The 7,300-nt window shown below is 39.8% G+C and overlaps 1 non-coding gene across 1 annotated transcript; it reads right to left on the reverse strand.

Moving 5' to 3' along the window:
• Positions 1-6,232: 6,232 nt before the first annotated feature.
• LOC118008044 lies at positions 6,233-6,337 on the reverse strand. The gene has a single exon (XR_004678549.1). It is a non-coding gene; the product is annotated as a U6 spliceosomal RNA (small nuclear RNA).
• Positions 6,338-7,300: the final 963 nt, after the last annotated feature.

Raw genomic sequence — 7,300 nt, forward strand, 5'->3', positions numbered from 1 at the left:
CTTGAAGGTAGTGGCCTTATTTAGAAGGTATCTTGTGGGGCCCAGTAGTCCAGTCTCCCCTGGTTACCAGAACCAGGCTACAACTGCTAAGGTTGTGCTGGTGGGCAGGACTGATTCCCCCCTCTCTGATTTCCCAGGGCAGGAGTCACTTTGGAGGGGTGTAGTACCACCAGGGCTGCCTGCCTGGTGTAGTTGGGTGGTAGCTGCTTTGGGGGAATGCCAGTCCCAGCTGGGACTGCCCACCAGGTATGGCAGGACAGGAGTTGCCTTGGAGAGGCACCTGTCATGGCAGGTCTGCAGGTGAATGCCATGGTGGGGTAATAGGTGCTTGCAAGGTAGGTGGACAGTATCAGAACTGGCTTCCACAAGTATCTGGCTAGCTACACCGAAGGAGGGTAAGATAAATAGTGCCTCCCCAAACTTCCATTTCCAGAGAAAGCTCCTAAAGATCCTTTCCCCTCCAGAACATTCCCTAAAGTTAGTCAATAAATCTGTGCTTTTCAAACTGCTTCATCTGTGCTGGGTCTTGACCAAGTATTAGTGTACTGGCTCTTTAAGAGTGGAGACTCAGTTTCCTATAGACTTCTAACTCTCACAGAGTTAAGCCCTGCTGATTTTCAAAGTCAGACATTATGGGGGCTCATCTTCCCAGTGCAGGTCCCCAGGGCTGGGGGTGCCGAGTGTGGGGTGTGGTCCCTTGCTCCTCAGAGATGACTTCTGTGTCTGTAATGTCCCTCCCTCTTGTGGGTCACCATGTCAGAGGTCTGGTTCTCAGCTGTGTCTCTGCCCCTCCTACTCTTCTTGATGTGGTCTTCTCTTTTTGTCTTTAGGTATGGAAGATCTGTTCTGCCAGCCTTCAGGTCATTTTCAGAGTGAGTTGTATTATATGCATTTATAGCTTTGTTTTGTCTGTGGGAAGAGGTGAGCTCAGAATCCTCCTACTCTCCCATCTTTCTGGGATCCTCCTATTAATGCCTATTTCTTTCACTGATTCATGGAAATCTGCAGCTTTCACTAAAGTTTTGGTTAACTTCTTACGGTTTTTCATTATTTTCTATTTCTTTATTCATTTAAAAACATTTAAATATATTTCACAGTAACTTAAATGCACTTAAGACCATCTCATTGGATCCTTTACACCCCTTCCTTCCTTCCTCCAATTATTCATTTATTTAACATTAATTGAGTTAATATGCCAGGTTTTATACTAGATGTGAGGACAGAGAAATAAATAAAACCTAGACCCATTTCTCAAGATTCATTCAACATCTTCCATACGTTACTAATCTAGAACAAAGAGTTTCATGACATGGAACAGAGTTTTAAAGAATGTGTGAAGCTGTGCCAGAAAAGTCTTTGACTTAAATAACTTAATTTCTTTTTTAGTGGATATGATAATTTTGGTCAAGAGAACCTACCCATTGGGGTGCCTGGGTGGCTCAGTCATTGAGCATCTGCCTTCGGCTCAGGTCGTGGTCCCGGGGTCCTGGGATCGAGCCCTGCACCGGGCTCCCTGCTCCGCGGGAAGCCTGCTTCTCCATCTCCCACTCCCCCTGCTTGTGTTCCCTCTCTCACTGTGTCTCTATCAAATAAAATCTTAAAAAAAAAGAGAGAACCTACCCATTGTTCCTCAAGCTTCTGTAAGGCCAGCCCTGCTACCTTCTATAAAATACATTAGAGTAATATTTATTGACTCATGAGCAGGGTAGTTGTGAGAAACATCACAATTTTTATTGTCAGGTCTCATTCAGAAGAGAAATTGTTACTGGAAGTAGTACTTTTGGGAAATGGTTTTTGTCAGGCTGAATTATTTGTTCTATAACATCTTGTGCTAAACCTGAAAGTAATAGACAAGTATTCAAAGTGAATCTGAGTATTTTTTTCTTTTATCAATATTAATGGCATTACTTCCTGTGGACATTTGAAAACATTTAACTTTTTATCATAAATAATAGAAATATAGATTTATTTGTATAATTTAAAAAAATAAAATAAATGTTTGTTACTAAATATTAAAAGAAGAAAGTGAAAGTGACTGTTTTAATTAGGGACATCTTTGTTCACCATAAGTGGTTGTCCAGAGCTTGGACTTTGAATTTCTATTTCATATGTTTCTTAAAAATATGAAGAATGAAACTATGTATTCTTTTCAAAAAACATTTAAAAAGCATAGATGTTCCTTGTTTGGGGAAAAAAGCATTGTTAGTGAAAAGCAAATAATTTGTATGATAATTTTGCCTAAACTTCTGTTAATTGAATGCCATTCTAAAATTTATTAGAGAGGGACGCCTGGGTGGCTCAGTCAGATAAGCGGCTGCCTTCGGCTCAGCTCATGATCCCAGGGTCCTGGGATCGAGTCCCACATCGGGCTCCTTGCTCAGCAGGGAGCCTGCTTCTCCCTCTCTCTCCCTCTGCTTGTGTTCTCTCTGTCAAATAAATAAAATCTTAAGAAAATAATAAAAGAAAATTTATTAGAGAAACTTTGACTTGAAAAAAATTAGTTTTAAACCATGAAGGACTATATTAATAGGAAATGTTATACCTCACAATAACAATTTAAAGGAATTTTAGGGCTAAAACTATTATAAAGTGATTTCATAGACTTAGTTTGCTTAAATGAGCAAGTCTGTGAATGAGAAAATATGAATGAATAAATGTTCTCCTTCAAAGAGTGGAAGAATGGGAAGATAGAAGAGATCCCTCATTTTCAGTTTTTTTGTTCACCATTTGGTGTGTAGTCCTGCAGGGAATAGGACCAGTAGTCCCATTATTTGTAAGAATATTAATATAAAAATCTGAGAAATTAAGAAAAACACTGTAATGTTAAAATTGAATTTAAAAAATTCATATACACCCGTGATTAAATAGTGTATTCGTTATCTATTGCTACATAATATTACCACAAAGTTAGAGGCTTAACACAGGACACATTTATTATTTCACACTTTCTGTGGGTCAGGAGTCTGGGCATGGCTTAGCTAAATGCTCTGCTTTAGGGACTCACAGAGGTTCAATCAAGGTGTCAGTCAAGGTTGTGCTTGCCTCTGCTCCCAAGCTTTGTGGTTATTGGCAGTTTTTCATTCCTTGCAGGCTGCTGGACTGAGGGTCTCCGTTTCTTGCTGGCTGTTAGCCAGAGGCTGCCCTCAGTTCTTTGTCAAGTGGCTCTTTTCATAAGTGGTTCACAGCCTGCAGCTGGCTTCTTTAGAGCTAGCAAGGGAGAGATTCTCCTTCTAAGACTGCCATCAGTCATACATATATAACCATATATATGTAATCATGTGCATCCTGCCGTCTTTGCCATACACTACTGGCTAGAAGCAAGTCATGATTCCTTCCACTTTCGGGAGGGGAGCACACAGGAACATGAACACCAGGAGGTAGGGGTCATGGGGGCCACCCTAGAGTCCGTCTGCCTCAATATGTATATTTTTCTAACTGTATCCATTGAAATGGCCTAAAAGCAATGTTACCCCAGTAATGAACACCCCTAAGTGCTCAGGTTGTGGTCTCTGAAAACCATTCCCCATTAAAGTGCAACTGGACCTTTTGGAGAAATAGCTTATTCCAAGGCTGGAACAGGGAAAATACAAGAAAAGCCAGGGATATTTTTTTGTGCTATAAATAAATAAAGTTCTTAAAGATTACTGGGGTTATGTTCCACTGGCCATTGTCATGACATTTAGAGCATTATAAAGACTAATGGTAGCAATGAGTTCAAACAGATGGACTCTGAAAATTCACTGTTTGAGGAAGCTGTTGAATCAACTACTTACTATGAAAATTCGTAATTATAATGGTAAAAAAATTAAACATTTTATCCTGCCTTTCCGGTAGAATTTGTATTTCATGTAACCAAATATCCCCCCAAATGAAGGAACGCTCTACTTCACAGGTGAATGCTAATTAGTAAATGTAGAAGAGATGATAGATTTTGAAAAACATCACAATCTTGAATGAAATTACCATGATAATTATAATGATCATAACACCATATCTACAGGTGTTAAAATGGTTAATGGGAACTGGATTTTTTAAAAAAGATTTTATTTTTAATTAATCTTTATACCCAAATAGGACTTGAACTCATATCCCTGACATCAAGAGTCACATGCTCTACCAACTGAACCAGCCAAGCACCCTCGAACTGGATATTTTTAAGATGCAAAAAGAACAATGGTCACTTCCTAGTTTCAGGGCAAAAATATAACTGTAAAATGGAGTGATTAGGCAATCATCACCTTAATCCAGTGGTCAGTCTCAACATCATTAATGGATTAACCATATATTATGTGTTTTCTGATGTGATTCAACCTGAATGCCCATCACCTATAGAGAATTCTAGCCAAAAATGTTTAGTAAAAATGTTATAGCAAATACAGGGATAAAAGGACAAACTAAGGGGCACCTGGGTGGCTCAGTCATTAAGCGTCTGCCTTTGGCTCGGGTCATGATCCCAGGGTCCTGGGATCAAGCCCCACATCGGGCTCCCTGCTCTGCGGGAAGTCTGCTTCTCCCTCTCCCACTCCCCCCGCTTATATTCTCTCTCTTGCTGTGTCTCTCTCTGTCAAGTAAATAAATAAAATCTTAAAAAAAAAAAAAAAAAGGACAAACTACATAGCACCAGAGGTAGAAACTAAATGAACCAAAAGGTGGCATATTCTTCAAAACAACTGTAGAACCGTCTCTTTAATAGTCAACATCATAACAAAAGGGACCTAATAATCAGATGCCATGGGTGGTCCTCGAATAGATCCTGTTATGGACCAAACAACTGTTAAGGGCATTTTTGTGTCATTTGGGAAATTTTTAATGTAGTCTAGATATTTGATGAAATGGACATATGGAGTTTGTAGACTTAAAAAAGCAGGTTATAAAATAGCATGTGATTCAACTGTGATTCATTTTTGTAAGAAGTACACACACATGCACAGACACATAAAATGGTATAGGAAAAGATCTGGAAGTACAGGTACCAAGGTGTTAACAATGGTGGATCTCTCCGGGGGGGGGGGGGGGGGGAATGTTTTTTGGTTTCCTTTTTTTGTTTTTATGAATTTTCACCAATTTTAGGGCCTAAAACAACAAAAATTTTTTCTTTTACAGTTTTGGAGGTCAGAAATATGAAGAGGCTTTTGGGACTAAAATCAAGGTGTCTGCAGGGTTGGTTCCTTTTGGAAGTTCTAGGAGAGAATCCGTTGCTTGTGTCTTCCAGTTTCTTGAGGCTGAGGCTGCCTGCATTCCTTGACTCTCGTTACATCACTCCAATATATGCTCTTATTGTCACATCACTTTCTCTGTCTTCTGACCCTCCTGGCTCCCTTTCCTAAGGACCCTTGTGATTACATTGGGCCCACTTGGACAATCCAGGCTATCTACCCATTTCAAGATCCTTCACTAGTCACATCTGCAAAGTCCCTTTTGCCATGTAAGGTAACATTCACAGGTTCCGGGAAATCAGGTCGTGGACATCTTTGAGGGGAGCCATTATTCTGTCTACCATAGAATGTTATGTTTTTATTCTTTATTTTTGTTTATATATTTTGTATTTTTATATAATGTGGATGTATTACTTAAAATATATTAGTTAAAAGTAGAAAAATGTTATAGTTTAATATCAGGTGATATGAAATGTGGTTATTTATAAACTTTAATTTGGCTCCGTGTGAAGTTTGAGCTTCACGTTCAGTTATTTTCTCACTTTGTATTTATACTAAATCAGAAAATTCAAATTCACAAACATCGCCAGAAATGGCAGCAAGTGTTTGGTAACTGGGTCAGAGACTTTTGTAGGTTGGATTGAACAAGAATCCATAAATTGAGAAGTAATTTCTTCCATTGAGTGTTGCCTCCAGACGCTAAGTGGATGAAATATCAAACTCAAATTCTGCAAGGATGAATGTTTCACCTTAGGAGACTATCACTAGGGGCATGGTATACCGTCCAAGGGTATGCTTTGAAAACACGTGGGGTTACTATGGTTGTTGCAGTGATTGACGGGAACCCCCTGGCTGGGGATTAGTTAGTTGGGCAGAAGCCAAGAATGTCATATGTCCTTCAATGCATGTGCCTTTCTTACGAGGATAAATTTTCCTACATCTTATGTAATTTTCAAACATCCCTCTAGGCATTCATGTGTATGAAAAACTTATTTGTAATCATCTGAACCTGAACCTGACCTCATTTTGCATGTAAACTCAATGTACTTTTTTCTCTTTCTAAAATTTATTTTTAAAAATATGGGATGATTTTTACAAATTTTCATGTTATTCTAGTGCAGGGGCCATGCTTATCTTCTTTGTATAATTCCAATTTTAGTATATTGCTGCTGAAGTGAGCATAACTCAAAGTATTTTTTGCATGGTTTTAATATCCTGGAATTTTCCAGGAACGGAACTACTGTGTAAATTGAAAGGAGCGTGTGTTGTTTTGTTTGGAACTTTCCCAAGAATGGCTTAATGTTTTAGAAAGTCATGCCAGTGACATCAATGCCATTTATGGGCTGTGCTAGATATCTTCCATTTGCCCTTCCAGATTCACTCCGCCCTCTCTACCTGCTCTGTGTCATGGGAGGGGGCAGTATCAATAGGTTTCTTTGCCCTCCTGCTTCTGGATAGGTTCACTCAATGAAAAGCATGGGCAAGAAATCTGGAAGTTGAAAGGAGAGTGAGGTGTGCCACTTGAAATGACCATCAGGAAGTGAGTGTCGTCTGATCCATGGAAACCCTAAAATAGGATGTGACAACAGTATTCCAGTAGAAAATGGTAACGCTGTATATACATGATTGAGTCCAAGCTGTCAGAAGGCACAAGTGAAGTGCATGAGGCGATGTTTTAAACTCCCATGGGACTTGCTTCTACTGATTTACTTCTCCCCTAACCCACATTTATGACTTCCCAGAGAGTTCTCTATGACTGGTTAACAGAGAAAAAGCACAGGCCTGGTTTACACACGGTTTGCTGGCACCAGCTTAAAAATGGATGCATTCTAGCCCCTGAAAGACGGTGGTGAAGGAAAATATTCCTGGGAGCAAAACTTTGGGCAGGACCTCTTATTGTCCGCTTCATGTGGAAGGATAGATAGCCTGCTTTCTCTCTGGGCATGCTATTGTTGGAAGATGGGATGAGGTGATATCTCCTTCTCAACAAATTAGAGGCTTGCTCTAGAAGATGTGAATTCCCCCAAGGCCAGTATTCCTCAGCTGCAATGCAAAAGTAGATGATATACACAATGTGTCCACTGGGCCCCTCGGCATGGCCCCTGTGGGACTTGGGGAGTGGGGAACCCATACAAATATGCTGA

The sequence above is a fragment of the Mirounga leonina genome, unplaced genomic scaffold (genome assembly GCF_011800145.1).
Source record: "Mirounga leonina isolate KUSES-001 unplaced genomic scaffold, KU_Mleo_1.0 Mir_101595, whole genome shotgun sequence".
NCBI lineage: Eukaryota > Metazoa > Chordata > Mammalia > Carnivora > Phocidae > Mirounga > Mirounga leonina.